General features: G+C 49.1%; 1 long non-coding RNA gene across 1 annotated transcript; it reads right to left on the reverse strand.

Moving 5' to 3' along the window:
* Window positions 1–976: 976 nt before the first annotated feature.
* On the reverse strand, window positions 977–7,851 carry LOC143928287 (uncharacterized). The gene is made up of 2 exons (XR_013262389.1): window positions 7,304–7,851; window positions 977–1,234 (listed from the first exon to the last, which is right to left on the reverse strand). It is a non-coding gene; the product is annotated as an uncharacterized LOC143928287 (long non-coding RNA).
* Between the last annotated feature and the right edge of the window lie 7,473 nt (window positions 7,852–15,324).

Here is a 15,324-nt window from a genome sequence, read left to right on the forward strand (position 1 = left end):
GACAGGAGCCACACTGGGGCGGATGTTTTGTCAGCTCTGCAGGGGCAGGCCGAGAGGTGGTTGACGCCACGCCAGCTTAAGCCAGGAATGGTGGTTTGCGACAATGGCACCAACCTCCTCTCCGCCCTCCGGCAGGGACAACTGACCCATGTGCCCTGTGTAGCTCACGTCCTTAACCTGGTGGTGCAGCGGTTCTTGGGCAGGTACCCCGGCTTACATGATGTCCTGAAGCAGGCCAGGAAAGTCTGTGTGCATTTCCGCCGATCATTTAATGCCTGTGCTCGGCTGGCTGAGCTCCAAAAGGAGTTGAACCTGCCCAAGAACCGCCTTATATGTGACATGCCCACCAGATGGAACTCAACATTGGCCATGCTGCAGCGGCTGCACACGCAGCAGAGGGCCATCAATGAGTACCTGTGCGACTACGGCACCAGGACAGGGTCAGGGGAGCTTGGTTTTTTCTCACCACGCCAGTGGGGCATGATCAGGGATGCATGCACTGTCCTGTCACCGTTTGAGGAGGCCACAAGGATGGTGAGCAGTGACAGTGCATGCATCAGTGACACTGTACCTCTTGTCCACCTCTTGGAGCATACGCTGCGTGGAATAATGGACAGGGCACTTGAGGCAGAACAGAGGCAGGAAGAGGAGGACTTCCTTGCCTCTCAAGGCCCCCTTTATCCAGACAGTGTTCCTGCTGTGCCACCCATCACACAGGAAGAGGGTGAGGAGGAGGAAGAGGAGGAGGAGGATGATTGTGTCAGCATGGAGGTGGAGGCTGGCACTCAGCATCAGCATCAGCAGCAGCAGTCTTGTAGGGATGATTTACAGTCCCAAGAAACACGTGGACTTGTACGTGGCTGGGAGGAGGTAGCTGCTGTTAGGTGTGACCTCAACAAGTCACCTATTTGTCAGGTTATGTTACCGTTTCCCAATTGTTAGTTAGAGTTCTTATCCAAGCAAAGAGACACGGAGATATTATTCAGTATTTCTGCTCAGAAGTCCGTCGTTAACTCTGACTGTCTCTGACTGACTGTGGCTCTGAGGCTTCTTTATTACATCTTTTATAGACAGAAAAGAGCAAACATCAGCAAATGTAAAAAAAACAACATTTTCAAAGTAAAGACAATTCTCCGGGTGTTATCAGCTGATAAGACAATCTTCTGGGCGTAGACTGCTTTTTAGGGCTGATGCGGCCTCTTCTTGATGAGTACGTGACAATAGATGACGAATCCTTATTTTACAAAGAAGGATAGAAAAATACATGTATTTAGTATGACATACGGTCAGCCATTTTGTTTCAACATACCTCAATCCTTACATTTCCCCCTTTGACATCACCCCTCCCTCTTGCCCTGGGTCCACCTGAACAAGTTCTAGTCAGCCTATATCCAGAGTACTCTCCCTGACCGCGAGTTGTCAGAGGGGTATACACCCATCCCCCTGGACAGTACCAACATCTAAAATTCAGGAAGAGTGGCTTTTCTGACAGATGGGTGATGTCAAGAAACTAAATCTACCTATCTTCACAAAAGTTCCATCTTTTCCACATCATTTACCTTGGCTTTCTTGCAAAAGCACATAAACAACTTAAAGCATGCATAAAAGAAAAATACGAATAAGAGCACCACTATAATCGTCATTGCTGCCTTCTTAACCCAAGAGAATAACCCTGAGAAACTAAAAGTTCCACCAAACGGATCCCAGTCGCGACCAATATTTCGGGCCTTCTCTTGTAAATTCTTTACTTCCGTACGGTGTTGTGCAATGATGTCATAATAGTCAGGTACCTCAATGCTGGTGTTATGTATCCAAGTACAACATTTATCCTCACAACAGATGTATATATTGTTTCCTAGAGCTACTGATCTTGAACTGATATCATTTCTATAACGAGAGGTGTATCCATAGAGGGATAAGTTGGATACTAACCACCTAACATTATTATCCACAATGTTAGTGAGGAAGTCAGATAATGTCTGGTGTGTGCTGGAATTACTGGGATAGAAGCTTCCATTTAATACGACAATGGACAAATTAAACTTGCTGTCTTGGCATTCTCCATTTCCTCCCGTTGTGTTCCCTAAGCTGAAACACCAATCAGGGGAAAAGGCGAAACCATTTGACTTAAACATTACTGTCTCATTGGTATTTGTTCTAATTATGTTAATGCTACTGTTAGCAAGATCAGTATAGTTTATAGGAACTGCCATCAGTGGTATACTTGCTGTGCTGGGGTGTAATTTGCTACAAATCCAACATTTCTCATATCCTGACTTCTGGGCATAAGCATATTTAAACTTCAGTAATAACATTTTTTAGAAAATCCTTCATCCTTGTGTATTTTATTCTGTGAGGTAACCAAACTATTAGCCAGAATTACTGAAACAATAAAAAGATACATGTTGTCATTTGCCAACTGGCTCCTTTTTACAATGAGAAGCGTGGATCCAGGTAGGTTTCCCTTCCAATTTCACTGAGGTTGCTGTAATCAATAGCACCTGGAAAGGACCTTCAAACCTTGGTTCCAGTGTCTTTCTGGTATGTTTCTTTACATACACATAGTCTCCTGGTTGTAGATCATGAGTACCTGTGACAGAATTAGGGTCTGGAAGAGAAGAATACACACTCTTGTGGATTTTAGTCAGACGCTGTTGCAACTGTATTACATACGTAGTTAAACTATCACATTGTAATTGCATACTTTGAGGAAAATATAAACCTAATCTAGGTGCACTTCCAAACAGTATTTCATATGGGGATAACCCTGTTTTTCCTGTTGGGGTGTACCTAATAGAGAACAAAGCTAAGGGTAGGCACTCAGGCCATGGTTTGTTCAACTCCTGCATAGCTTTTTGTATTTTCAGCTTGATTGTACCATTTACTCTTTCTACTGATCCTGAACTCTGTGGGTGGTAAGGAGTATGAAAACTTTGTTGAACCCCTAACATTGCCATCACATTTTGCATTATTTCTCCCGTGAAATGTGTCCCCCTATCTGATTCTATTGTTTCTGGGAGACCAAACCTAGGTATCAGCTCAGTAATCAGTTTCTTGGCGGTGGCTTTTGCCGTAGCTGATTTCACAGGATAACTTTCGGGCCAGCCTGAAAATAGGCAGATGCACACGAGAACAAATTCAAAGGGGCCGCTCTTAGGCATTTGTATGTAGTCAATCTGCAGTCTCTGAAAGGGATATTGGGCCCGGACCTGATGTTTACGTGGGGTTTTCACTCTCTGTCCTGGGTTATTAATCAGACAGATTTGGCATGCAGCACAGTAGTTCCTTGCAGTACTACTGAATCCAGGGGCTAGCCATCCTTGGCTTACAATCCTATACATAGAATTGGAGCTGACATGAGTGGGTAAGTGAACAGCCGCTGCCATTGCGGGGTATAGAGAACCGGGTAGACATATTTTGTCTCCTTCTCTCCATACATTGTCAAGGCCTGGTGCAGCTCCCTCCTTAACCCAACGGTCCTTCTCAATAGCCCCTGCTTGTTCCTGTAGTTCCATTAGCTGCTGCCATGTGGTTTCGGGCATACTCACCTGTACCGTGGCTAAGGTCCCAGGGCTTACTTCCCCTAGAGCTGCCTTCTTTGCAGTTAAATCTGCAAATGCGTTTCCTTTTGCCTCAGTTGTTTTTGCGCTCGTGTGTGCCGCTATCTTCATGATGGCTACTCTTATAACCTTTTGAAGATTGTTCAGGACTCTTTTGATTCCTTCACCATGTTTAACAGGTGTGCCTGCTGCTGTAAGGTAACCTCTAGCTTTCCATATGTGGCCATAATCATGTGCAACACCGTAGGCGTATGCGGAATCAGTGTAAATGTTCCCTTCTTGTCCCTCCAAGTGTTCTAGGGCTTTCTCTAGAGCGGTTAGTTCCGCTTCTTGTGCCGACATGTGTGCTGGTAGTGACTTTGCCTCAATTACCTGTGTGTCCGTTACCACAGCATAACCTGTGTGATATTTACCTTTGTCATCGGCAAATCTACTACCATCTATGTACAGTGTGTGTTCTGCATTTGCAATGGGTATGTCTGTGACATGTGGGAACCCCGTGGTTTCTTGTTCCATAAGTTGAAAACAATCGTGTTCATCAGATGTTATGTCATGAAATGAAAGTGTGTCAGAATCCTGAGTATCTTGTGCTGTATCTACACCATTATCATCATTACTCCCCCCTGTCAAATCTGTCTGTAATGGTAAAAGCTGTGCTAAGTTAAAAGAAGTGCATCGCTGAAAGGTAACATTGGGGGGTAGGAGCAAAGTGCATTGTAGACGCAGCTGCCTTGCCATTGATATGTGTTTTGGTTGGACCTGTGATAAGATGGCGTGTATGTCATGTGTGGTATGTACCACTACAGGATTGTCTAAGACAATTTCTGAGGATTTGTCAATGATAATTGACACTGCTGCAACTGCTCGTACACAGGACGGTGATCCTCTAGAGACAGGATCGAGAGCCGCCGAGAAGTATGCTACCGGCCTTTGTTTGATGTGTTGTTGTGTCAACACCCCTGTTGCGTGTCCCGTGATTTCAGCAATGTACAAATGAAATGTTTTGGTATAATCAGGGATCCCGATCGCAGGTGCCGAAATTAGTAACCTTTTTAAGGTGCTAAAAGATTCATGACCTGCTTCTGTGAGTACATAGGGTACTATTTTCAAGCAATCATATAATGGCTGCATCAGAGAACTGGCATGTGGTATCCATTGTCTACAATATGATACCATTCCCAGAAACATACGAAGTTGCTTAAAATTGCGTGGGATATTCATTTGTCTTATGGCCTGGACTCGGTCTTCAGTGAGGTGTCGAGTACCCTGGGATATACAGTGGCCCAAAAAGACAACCTTTTTCTGGCATACCTGTAACTTAGTTCTATTCACCTTGCACCCTTTTTCAGCCAGGAATTGTAACAATGATAGAGTGGCTTTTAAACAAGTATCGTTATCCGGACAACATAACAATAAGTCATCTACATATTGCAACAATACACAAGTGTCAGGCGGTTGCCATTCCCCCTATTTTTACTTTTTAAGGTTTAGTCAGCGGGGCATCAGTCAGGAGTCCGTCATAACCACTTATGGGTATGGTGTCACGGGACGTCATGTGTGGAGGGACTACTGAATCAGACAACAGACTGCGTGACGCTCCTGTGTCAACCAAACAAGGAATATGTTTACCTTCCACCTTCATCAACATGTGGAGCATTTTGTTCTCTGATTCAGCTAGGACTGGGGCAAGTCATGCGGTCGGATCGTCCCTATCATTGGTACGCCTCTGTCTGTAGTCCCTCGTGTCTCTGTCCGTGTTTCCTTCCTGTTCGTCTTTTATCCTTTTCCTACAGTCTCTTTTTATATGTCCCACCTTGTTGCAGTAATAACAGGTAAGAGGTTTACGGGAGGAATTCCCTCCTTCATTGACCCGGGCAACAGTGTTAACTCCCGGTGTCCTTCTGGGTTTAGTTTCTGCTAAATCAGCCTCTATGCCTTGTGCTTTCTGCAACAATGTTCCTCTGTCCCGTATGGCTCTCCATTCGGGAGTACATGCCTTCAGTTTGTCACCTATTTGGGGTACTAGTCCTTCCATAAACTGTCGATTGAAAGCCCTAATGGTGACGGGTAAGGCTAAATCTAGACCTTCGTCAGCCATCATGCTTTCCATGTTGAGGTAAAATTCTGTAACAGTCTGACCTGGGGCCTGTTTTATGGGCGCTGTCGAACCCCTTTCCTGCTGTTTCCCTTGGCAAAATTCTCGTAACTGAGCAATAAACAGGGGTCTAGAATCTATATGACGAGGGTGTATTCCTGGTGGATCTGTGGTAGGATCCCCATTCGGTCTAAGTGGGGTAAGTTTAGTCATGAATTGATTAAACATCGTTAGTGTCATTTTATGTCTACATATATCTTCCCCATCTTGCCAAGTTGCTTCATGTGTGTCTAGTAATTGTGTCACGAATCTACAGAATGCGGCAGGTTTTGCTACGGGATCAGGAGCATTCTGTATTAATGCCATAAGAGTGTCAGCCGACCAAGGTGTCCATGTCCTCAGAACGACTTGTCGGGTCACTGTAGGTGGCTGTCCTGCTTGACCCGCATTTGGATTATTTACTTGTATTACCCTAGTCCGACTATGGACTGGAGCTACGGGCTCTGGTCTTTGAGCGCCGCAATGTACACATTCCTGTGCCCAGTCTGGGTTCTGGATACCGCATACTCGGCATACCCATCCTCTTCCTCTTAAGGAAGGATAAAGTTTTGGTCTTTCATTACCTGGTGTGGTAGTGTTATAAGGAGGTGGAGTATCTCCCGTATTAACCCTATCGCCGGGAGCAGAAGGAAGACTTTTGTGTCGGACCTTCATATCCCATCCACCCTTTTCCTGACAATACTCCCATCCCTCCTCTTTAGCCCTGTTGGAAACCTTAATTAAACATTGTATTTGTGATACCCATCTGTTCTGCAATATCTCTCCCTGTCTGTCTTTCTTTATTTCTTCCCAACCTTCTACACTTAATCCATTTTCTCCATCCATCCCCAATTTCTTGAGAATCCTATTTGTGCCCTGTGCCTTATCCTTCCCATACAACATTGTAATTATGTCTTTAACAGCATAACATTTCTGAGATTCCTCCTGGGGTTTACCATGTGTCTGGCCCATTTTGACAGTCCTGCCTAGGTGGCGTTTGGATCACTTACTAAGTGTCTCGTTGCCTTCTCCTCCTAGGGTGCCAAAATACTAAAAACCTCTCCTATATGAGATCGAATTACTTTATATGCTAGCCAACTGACAAATATTATGACCAGACTGACAGCTACAACATATACAAGCATTCCCTTTTGGTGGCCAAACACATATGACTAGGTCTCCGGGACTTTGTGGAGACCTTATTTCCGTCCCATTACCATGGAATCTCTCAGCATTCGTTTCTTATTCCTGCTTTATTGAGGCAGTCAGGACTTATACTTTCAACCCGTTTTTAGGCTCATGAATCAAAAAGCGTATATCAAACTTAAGTGTCGGACCCCCAAAGTACTCTTACGAGTTAAGGGCGCATTCCGTTACCCATTGGGATGATATATGTTTCAATTCACACCATACAAACAGAGCTTATCTCATTCACAACAGACAGATGACAAGTAGACAGACAAGAAACAACGGTAACATAAGCCAAAATATTAAGTTCAAGACCCGCATACTACAGAGGTTGGTTTTTACCTGAAGAACAATTCAGACAGATCAGGTGGGCACAAATCTAAGAAGCACAGAGTTTATAAGAAAATAAAGCTTTTCTTACCTGCGCAGGATTTGTCTGTGGTTCTTTGATGTGCCCGACCATTTCGTTCCGTCCTTATGTTCGTTCGCCTCTTGTAGTTTCTTCAGCGAGTCCCTATTCGCGGCGCCAGAAATGTTAGGTGTGACCTCAACAAGTCACCTATTTGTCAGGTTATGTTACCGTTTCCCAATTGTTAGTTAGAGTTCTTATCCAAGCAAAGAGACACGGAGATATTATTCAGTATTTCTGCTCAGAAGTCCGTCGTTAACTCTGACTGTCTCTGACTGACTGTGGCTCTGAGGCTTCTTTATTACATCTTTTATAGACAGAAAAGAGCAAACATCAGCAAATGTAAAAAAAACAACATTTTCAAAGTAAAGACAATTCTCCGGGTGTTATCAGCTGATAAGACAATCTTCTGGGCGTAGACTGCTTTTTAGGGCTGATGCGGCCTCTTCTTGATGAGTACGTGACAATAGATGACGAATCCTTATTTTACAAAGAAGGATAGAAAAATACATGTATTTAGTATGACATACGGTCAGCCATTTTGTTTCAACATACCTCAATCCTTACACTGCGGATCATGTTGTCCTTAGTGACCCAGAGGACTCCGGACCGAATGCCTCAGCTAACCTACGCTGCATGGCCTCCCTGATCCTGCAAAGCCTGCGGAAGGATCCTCGTATTCTTCGGATCAAGGAGAGGGACCATTACTGGCTGGCCACTCTCTTTGATCCACGGTACAAGGGTAAGGTTGCCGACCTTATCTTGCCATCGCAGAGGGAGCAGAGGATGAGACATCTCCGGGAGGCCTTGCAGAAAGCTCTGTGCAACGCGTTCCCAGAGACTGGGAGGTCACAAACTCCTGGTCCTGGACAACGTGTTGCTGAGGCATCAGTCAGAAGGAGCGGTGGAGAAGGTGGCCGTCTGACTGATGCTTTCAGACAATTTTTTAGTCCGCAGCCCCAAGGTATGATTGGTTCCAGCACCCATCGCCAGCGTCTAATTTACATGGTGCAGGAATACCTAGGGGCAAGGTCAGACTTGGACACCTTTCCCACTGAAAATCCTCTGGCTTACTGGGTCTTGAGGATGGATCACTGGCCAGAGCTTGCACAGTATGCAATTGAGCTACTGGCCTGTCCTGCATCCAGCGTTCTTTCGGAACGCACCTTCAGTGCTGCTGGTGGCTTTGTTACCGATCACAGGGTGCGCCTGTCCACCGAATCAGTTGATCGACTGACCTTCATCAAGATGAATCAGTCTTGGATCACCCACAGCTACCAAGCACCTGAAGCTGATGTAACTGAATAATTTTTTTTGAAATACCACATCCCTTCAAGACTGCCTATGCTGATGCTGAGTGACTGTCCTGTTATGTTGATTGTCTATCCTCTTCCTCCTCCGCTGATATGTTGGAAGAACATTTTTGGTTCTGGGTGATGCCAGCAGCCCAATTTTTCTGCCCCTGTTTAACAGGGGCGTTTAATTACAATTTTTGATGCAATGCTTTGCAGCAGGGCTAATTCCTGCAATAAAACTAGAGTATATGGCAGAGGTTGGAGTGTGGTGGCACCAGCACCAGTGCCTAAGGCCCAATTTTTCTGCCCCTGTTTAACAGGGGCGTTTAAGTACAATTTTTGATGCAATGCTTTGCAGCAGGGCTAATTCCTGCAATAAAACTAGAGTATATGGCAGAGGTTGCAGTGTGATGGCACCAGTGCCTAAGGCCCAATTTTTCTGCCCCTGTTTAACAGGGACATGTAATTACAATTCTTGATATAATATTTCACAGGAGGGCCCCTTCCTGTGCCCACCCAGAGTAACGGTGAGGACTTATAGTGTTGTGGCACCAGCACCACAACCACCAAAGGTAAATTTTTCTACCACTGTTCAACAATGGCATGTAATTACAATTCTTGATATAATCGTTCACAGCAGGGCGCTCCAGCGCCCACCAAGAGTCACTTTGAGGGCTTACAATGTTGTGGCAAAACCAACACCTTGTTCCGCCATTTCTGCAGAGCATATAGGGCAAGCCCCTACTTTCAAACATCCAATTTACAAACATCTCCTACTTGCAAACGGAAGGAGACAACAGCAAGTGAGATGAAAAAAGATGGACGACAAAACAAATTATACAGGGGTGATAACCCTTCCCTATGTTTTCCAAAAAGCTTAAAAATAGTTTTTTTGACTGGAGCTACACTTTAAAAATGTACCAGTTGAAAATTACAAACAGATTCAACTTAACACAACAAACCTACACAGTCCCTGTCTTGTTTGCACCGCCTGTATACTGCTGTTCTGAGTATATAGGGCCTGGGGGCCACACGCATTTCCTTTTTTTAATATGGGTACGGGGTTCCCCTTAATATGCGTACATGACCCAAATAGGCTGGTAATGGGCAGGGAGGGCTACCCGTGCCATTTTTCTCAATGATTTTCAACCATATTGCAGGAACCAGATATAACATTAAAACCGCAAGCAGTTTTAAATGGTGTTATTTCCGTTTAATGTCATTTTGTGCAGGGACTGTTCTAAACACGGGAAACACGTGGCACTTCACAGGCATACTACAGACACCCCCCAGGCACCATATTTAAAGGAATATTTCACTTTTTTTTTTCACTTTAATCGTCATTAAAATCAGTGCTCCCGCCAAAACGGCTGTTTTTAAAACTTTTTTTTGCATTGACCCATGTCCCCTGAGGCAGGAGTCAGGTCCCCAAACCCTTTTTAGGACAGTATCTTGCATATCAGACGTTAAAATTAGCACTTTCCATTTCGAACGTTCGAGTCCCATAGACTTCAATGGGGTTCTAACGTTCGTAACGAACGCCGGGTCCGTTCGAAAGTTCTGGTGCGAACCGAACCGGGGGGTGTTCGGCTCATCCCTAATCCTAACTAACAAGATATAGTGGCCAATGCATCTCTCCATGGGGTTAGAGTCCATAAAGGGATTGTCCATGACTTGGATGTTGTCCTATATTTCTTGGTGTCTTCGCCCTTGTACACACGGTCGGGGATTCCGTCGGAATGTGTCCGATCGGAGCGTTTTGTCGGATATTCCGACTGTGTGTGGTATGCATCGGACTGTTTCCGTCGGAATATCCGTCGGACCAAATTTTCCAACTTGCCGGAAATATTTTCCGACAAACTGCTCCGATCGGACATACTCCGATCATGTGTAGAGAATTCCGATCGGACAAAGTGCCACGCATGCTCAGATCAAATTCCTACATCAAAGCTATTGGCTACTAGCCTGAACGTAGTCCCATCGTAACAAAATTATGTCATCACGTTCTGAAAGATCGGATTTTCCGACAACTTTGTCTGACCGTGTGTATGCAACAGTTTCGGACAAGATCCGTCGGACAAAATCCGACGGACAAAATCCGACGGATTTGGTTGTCGGAATGTCCGACCGTGTGTACAAGGGCTTCTTCTGATGTTACTCCTACTGTTCACCAATGAGTGACAATAACAGAAACTACAACTGCCCCTTATCTTAGTGGCCCTCCTATTTATATATCACAGGTGGACCCACCAAAATCAAAAAGCCCAAGAACTAGGCCAAAAGTCCTTTAAAGCGGTAGTAAACCGCAAATTTTTTTTTTTTTAAACCTGCAAAGCAAAAGGCATAATGAGCTAGTATGCACCGCATACTAGCTCATTATGAAATACTTACCTTAGAACGAGGCCCCGACATCTGGCCCAATCCACGCCGAGGGAGCTGACATGCTCCCTCTGCGTCTCTTCCGGGTATCGCGGCTCCGGCGCTGTGAGTGGCCGGAGCCACGATATCGTCACTCCCGGGCATGCGCGTGGGAGATTTCAGCCGGATTTTCACGGCGAGAACCCCCTTGTGCGCATGTGCCGCTTCAGTCAGTGGCGCATACCGAGGGGAATATCTCCTAAACCGTACAGGTTTAGGAGATATTTTTTTTACCTACAGGTAAGCCTTATTATAGGGAGTCCCGCAGCTAACATCCACCAGGGGGAGGTAGGCGCAGGGACGGCATGACATGTGCTGGACTGCACAGTCGCCGTTTTTAGGGGAGGTGTGGCCGCTTTAAGAACATGGGGTGGGTGGAGCCGGGGGCGGAGCCACGGCGGCCATCTCGTGCCAGCAAGGGGTAGTGATAGCAGTTGCAGAGCGGAGGAGGAAGGAATCAGACGTACCCTCCCGCTCTGTGGTCACAGTTTCCAAGATGGCGGCGGCGGACTTTCTGGCGCAATTGCGCTCCGCTCTAGATACCCAGGGCGCCGCATGGCTCCAGCAGCAGATAGCGGCCGGGGGAGACGTGATGGCACCTCGGGCGCGGCGTTCTCGGCCGCCCGAGCGGTACAGCCCGGATGTCGGTCCGAGGGGCCCCATGGGAGCTGCTACTGGGATGGATCGGAGGGGGATCGGAGTGGTGGCTCACCCCCAGCGGCAGGACACCCCAGCCTCCACCCCACCGGGGGCCGGGAGCGGCAGGTACGCCACGAGGGGGGCGAGGAGGAGGGGCCCAGACACAGCAGTGGAGGAGGCCAGCTTGTCCCAGGTTTCCCCCCCCCACCAGCCAGGCGTAGATGTTTGGGGCGCAGCGCAGACGCCAGAAGGACAGGGGCGGCAGGCACATCAAGTCAGCGAGGGCAGGATGCTCAGCGGGTGGGGGGCCGGGCGGCAGACGCGCCCCCCAGTCCCAGCACAGGCGGCAGCCAGCGGAGGGGTGGCCAGGGGGTGGTGCGGCTATCCGGTACGAGAGGAGGAGCGGAAGGCAGTCGGCCTGGACGGCTGGATCCGGTGGGTCAGCGGGTGGGGGTCCGGGCCTCAGGAACAGCCCCCAGCCCTCGGCGGAGCGAACCTGGGCGGAGGAGTGGCCAGAGGGCAAGCGAGGTGGTCCTGGAGTCGCAGGACGGTGGGAGTCGGCTGGACCGGAGACGCAGGAGCGTGTCGCCTAGACGGGAGAGCGGGGCTGGCGGGCGGAGGAGTAGGGCCTCTCTTCCACAGCGCACCAGACCCCAGGATGAAGGAGCCGGCTCGTCAGGGGATCGCAATCCGCGCCAACAGCAGGTGGTCGCAGACGGGAGGTCCGAGGGTGAACTGTCGGAGTCGGAGGGAGAAGGTGATCGTGGTCGGTCGTCTCCGTTGGGTCCGATGTCGGCGGCTGTGAGGCCCGGCCCTGGGCAGCCTGGTGAGTGCGGTGTCATACACCTCTTTTGATGCGGCAGTGTCGTGGGTTCGGCGCTACGGGCAAGGGGCTATGATGGCTAAATCGGACATCGAATCGGCTTTTCGGCTTCTGCCGGTGCACCCGGATAGCTTTCGGCTGTTAGGCTGTATGTGGGAGGGGGGATTCTACGTCGATCGGTGCCTGCCGATGGGGTGTTCGATTTCGTGCGCCTTTTTCGAACAGTTTAGCTCCTTCTTGGAATGGACTGTTCGGGAGGTGTCGGGTATCAACTCAGTCATCCACTATCTGGATGATTTTTTGTGCATTGGCCCGGCACGCACCAACGTTTGTGCGGTTCTGTTGGGAACGCTGCAACACTTGGCGGGGCACTTTGGGGTTCCGTTGGCTCCGGAAAAGACGGAGGGCCCCACGGATTGCATAGTGTTCTTGGGGATCGTGATCGATTCGGTGAAGATGGAGTGCAGGTTGCCGGCGGACAAGCTCGAGCAGCTGCAGGCGGAAATTCGTGGGACCATGGGCGTGAGGAAGGTGCAACTACGGCGGTTGCAGTTGCTCCTTGGTAAACTGAATTTTGCATGTAGGATTATGCCGATGGGGCGGGTGTTTTGCCGCCGGCTGGCGGCCGCTACCGCTGGCGTCCGGGCCCCCACACATTACGTGACCCTTACGCGGGACCATAGGGAGGACTTGAAGGTTTGGCAGGGGTTCTTGGAGTCCTTTAATGGCAGGGCGCTTTGGATGTCCGGGCCAATCAGCAATGGGGATCTTGAGTTGTTTACCGATGCGGCGGGGTCCACGGGTTTTGGGGCCATCTTTAAGGGACAATGGTGCGCCGCTCCCTGGCCAGTTGAATGGGCCGAGGCGGGGTTGCTGAAGAACTTGGTTCTACTGGAATTGTTCCCCATCGTGGTGGCAGTGGAGCTGTGGGGGGAGGCGTTCAGAAATATGAAAGTTAGGTTTAACTGTGATAACTTGGGAGTGGTGCAGGTGGTCAATCGGCTGACGGCGGCCTCCGGGCCGGTGATCAGGCTTCTACGACACCTGGTATTGCGGTGTCTACAGGCGAATGCTTTCATTTATGCTGTGCACTTGCCCGGGGTGGAGAACACGATGGCTGACGCTCTGTCTCGTTTTCAGTGGGACAGATTTCGGGGACTGGCGCCAGCGGCGGAGCATCAAGGGATCGACTGCCCCACTTGGTTGTGGGGCGTTGCGCTGGAGTAGCAGAGAGGTGGATTCAGCAGTCGGTGAGCGCGGCTACCTGGAGGGCCTACGCGGCGGTATGGCAAGAGTGGTCGGCTTGCCTGGAGGTTATCGGCATGGCCCCGGGCGACGCGGGCATGGCTCAGGCGGTCTTTTATTTTCTGAGTGGGGATATGGATAGAGGAGTGTCGGCGGCCACGATCGACCGGAAGCTGTCAGCTTTGGCTTTCTTATTCAAGTGGCAGGGGCAACGGGATCATACGAAGGAGTTTTGGTTGCGGCAAGCGGTCAAGGGTTACAGGAGGGCGCACAAGAGTAGGGATGGGAGACGGCCTGTTTCTTTTGGCCTTCTTCAAGGGTTGTGCCGGGCGGTGGCCGGGGTCTGCAGTTCAGTTTATGAACAGGCGCTCTTTAGGGCAGCATTCGCCCTTGCTTTCTTTGGTGCCTTGAGGGTGGGTGAATTGGTTAGCCAGTCAAGAAAAACGGCAGGGGGTTTGGCGCGGGGGGATGTAGAGCTGGGCCAGGACAGGGTTCGCATCTGGATCCGTCGGTCCAAGACTGATCAAACCGGGAAGGGGGTTGCTGTGGAAGTGGCTAGGATTGCTGAAGGCGATATTTGCCCGGTGAAGACAGTGGACAGATTTCTGGCTGTGCGACCGAAGGTCGCGGGCCCCTTTTTCATTCATTTGGATGGCTCTTCACTGTCCAAGTTTCAGTTTGTATCGGTTTTCCGGAAGTGCGTGCGGGCATCCGGTTTCGACCCGCTGAATTTTTCTTCCCATTCCTTTAGGATCGGGGCGGCTACAGAGGCTTCCAGGGCTGGTTTGGGTTCTGCAGCGGTCAGGAGGATTGGGAGGTGGGATTCTGATCGTTTTAGATTATATGTCCGCCCGCACTGGTTGGGGTGAATGAGCGGGTTGGGGACTGGGTTGGGGTGGTGGGGTATGCTTTCGCAGGGTGTGAGCCGTTTCTAACCCCCCCCCCCTCTTTTCCTTCCTTTTTGTTTGTTTGTCGTTTACAGGTTATGAAGTTGGTCTGGTGTGGATACTGGGCCATTCTTTTGTGTTCTGGGGTGTGAAGAGGGCCGACATTCGGCCGAACGGCAGACAACTCCGCATACCTAGGCAGGAGGCCCAAGTACGGTGGATTGGGGTTCCGGGCATGCGGTGGAACAGGGTCTTAGGTGAAGTCCGTAGATTCGCCAGACTGGACAGGCCTCCGAATGTTCTGTTGTTTCATGTTGGGGGCAATGACATGGGGGCTAGGTCTATGAGGCAACTGATCCGGGACATCAAGTGTGATTTTCTGCGGTTACAAGCAGATTACCCGGGAATGGTCATGGTCTGGTCGGATATGGTGGGCAGATCTTCCTGGCGTTGGGCGTTGTCTGATAAAAAGGTTGACAGGGCCAGGGTAAAAGTTAATAAAGAAGTCAGCAGGTTCTTCATCAAAAATGGGGGCCTGGCTATCCGCCATAGGGAGTTGGAAATTGACACCTGGCGGTATTTGCGGAGTGACGGAGTCCACTTGAATGATGTGGGTACTGATATATGGTCCCTGGGCCTTCAGGACGGCATTCAACGTGGACTGTGCGTGTGGAGGTGCTCGAAAGGGTAAGGGGTTACCCCTTTCGGGCTGTGGCGGTTCAGGGG

The sequence above is a fragment of the Lithobates pipiens genome, unplaced genomic scaffold (assembly GCF_037356315.1).
Source record: "Lithobates pipiens isolate NorthernLeopardFrog02 unplaced genomic scaffold, aLitPip1_a1.2 Scaffold_23, whole genome shotgun sequence".
NCBI lineage: Eukaryota > Metazoa > Chordata > Amphibia > Anura > Ranidae > Lithobates > Lithobates pipiens.